We start from the raw sequence: 2,727 nt of genomic DNA, 5'->3' as shown, positions 1-2,727 counted from the left end.
TTGTTGATCTTTAATTTTTTCTGTAAGCCTTTTAAATAATTCCTCTATTTGATATCTTTCTTCCTCACCCATAAGAGCAAATTCAATTGTTTCACTATCACTTTCATAATCTTCAAATGGATGGAGAAATGTATCACCAGAGGATAACAAATTCATACTAGATAGTTCTTTTACTTGTTCATCTTCATTCTGAGGTGATTCTGAATCTGAAGTGTTGCTTCCACATATTCCCCAATCGATTCTCCCATTTTCATAGTTCCTCTGAGATGTCTTCTTCTTCTGAGGTGCTTTCTTCTTTAGCTTCTTTCCCATTGTTCTACGGATCTCCTTCAAGTGATCAAGCTTCTACCAAAGGACCTGCTCTGATTCCAATTGTTGGAAATAATACTGAGGGTGGGGGGGGGGCGGGGGCGGGCGGGGTGAATCAATATTAGCAAATCAATAAATTTTTCATTTCCATACTTAGATTCATATATGCTACTTCAATTAAGGGAACCCACGTGTACACACAACTGTGTCTAATGCAACTAGCATATATCCAGTAAACTTATGCTTCAGTTAATCCATTAAATGTTGATCTTTGATCAGTGCATCAGAAATTATTTAACCATATGAACAACAAATAGGTGTAGTAAAACAGAACAGATCATCACACGTAAGAAGTACACATGAACACCATGATGTAAGGTGGAAACCCAATGTGGTTGAAAACCACCTGCTGCAATTCGTCTCTATCTTCTTTTATTAAGAAACTTCTTTTTACAATATTTCTGTACTGGTGTAGTCTTATACCAGTACGTAGGCTTCTACCTACAGAAGGCTACAACCTTCTCTCATTCTCCAGCTTCTCCTGGAAGGGAGATACAACCCCCTTAGGTCTTGTACTAGCTGATGTACTAGTATGTAGGTGCTGGCCTACAGAAGACTACAATCTTCTTTCTTCCTCTAGGTACCACGTTTCATAAATTTTTAGGCTGGATACTCATGGAACACAACATCATAATCTGAAGGCCATGTTTCATTCAATTTTCATACTAGACCCATCAATAACATTGAAGCACAAAATCAATCATCACTTGCATCATCAATCTCTGAATCACCCAACACTGAATCACTGAAACCCTATCAACAAAACATAGTCACCAGAACACAGAGCTCTGCAACAATATTCAGAGCCAACCATATCATCAAAAATCATGCATCAGAGTGCATACGCCACTTGGAAGAGCCGAACCAGCGTATATGTCATCAAATACTTACTTATAACTTCGCTGCACTTCCCGACTTCAGACATACCCAGATCATTACATACAAAAGGATAATACATGTGTTAGCAACCAGATCTAGTCTATTAGATCACATAAAGATAAGTCATTATGATCCTGATCCATTATTAGATCTCATCCATCAATACTGAAGCTAATCACAATCAACCAATCTGAATATGTAGAATACTGACACCAGTAAACAGTCACCAGAACTCAGAACTTTGCATCAACAACCAGAACCACCTGTAACTTCAAACATCATAGTTCATATGGTATATGCTACTTAGATGTATCTAACCTACGTATATACGCACTTTTATCAAAGTCAACCAGCGTATACATCTATAAATATTCATTCATAATTTGCAGCTATTCCAGACTTGAGTTATACCCAGATCATAATATTTACAAAACATTACATGTGTCAGTATACAGATCAAGAATAAGCATGATCAAACCATATAGAGATGATTCATTCCAAGCCATAAGATCCCGATCCATCATTAGATCTTGTCCTCCATCAACCGCTGAGATTCCTTCTTGGCTCAGATCAAGTAAAGCATTATCAACCCATAACCTGCATACTGGATCTCACACTTCATCAGATATTTGAGACTTTTTGAGTGCTTTTGCCTAATGATCTTATCCTCCTTTTATAGTCTTAGGCCTTACTCAATACCATGGTTCAAAACCACTTAGAAGCAATACCTAGGACCAAATACCTGGGGTCAATACTTCGGTTAAGATACCTTGGATCAATACCGCAGGTCAAAATACTAGGGACCAAATACCACAGACCAAAATCAATTTTTCCAACATGTACGCACTTTTCCTTGCGTGAAAGTCCGTGTATACGTATATGTGCCTTTTGTTCAATGAACCTGTGTGTATACGCGTGTTTGTCAAGGTGAGCCTGCGTATACTTTGTTTTCTTCATTCTGTGTACCCTGAACCTTAATTCAATATTGTTAACCTGCAGTACTTTGATCTTTATCATCAAGGACAACACCTGTATCATAATGTTAACTTGCTGCACTGTCATTGTACATTTGCTTTGAACTGCCCTGCATCACATTTGTTAACACAACTACCATGTATTAATGTCACATCTGATATCTCTTGTGTAGATGCATCTAGTTACCATGTATAGCTGAGTTGTTCTACTACAAGTGGGTTGCCATCAATTACAACACATGCATCATAATGCCAACATTAGTATGATATGATGGTTTATATCTATTATGGATTGGTTTAATCTTGTTGTAATGATTGATTAACATTTAGTGATTGGTTGATGGTAATACATTGATTTAGTTGGTTCAGTGTTTGGTTTCAGAATTGCTACTTTGAATTGAGCTTAATGATGGGTGTGGGTCCATTATGAAAATATCATGAAAGCTGGCCTACAGGTTTGATGTTTTAATTAAGGCAGTTCCGGTATGAAATATTATGAAATGTG

This window comes from Pinus tabuliformis, chromosome 2_2 (assembly GCF_031772625.1).
Source record: "Pinus tabuliformis cultivar Carrire ecotype Pingquan chromosome 2_2, CPIR1, whole genome shotgun sequence".
Classification (NCBI taxonomy): Eukaryota; Viridiplantae; Streptophyta; class Pinopsida; order Pinales; family Pinaceae; genus Pinus; species Pinus tabuliformis.
Note: the sequence above shows the minus strand (reverse complement) of the source record.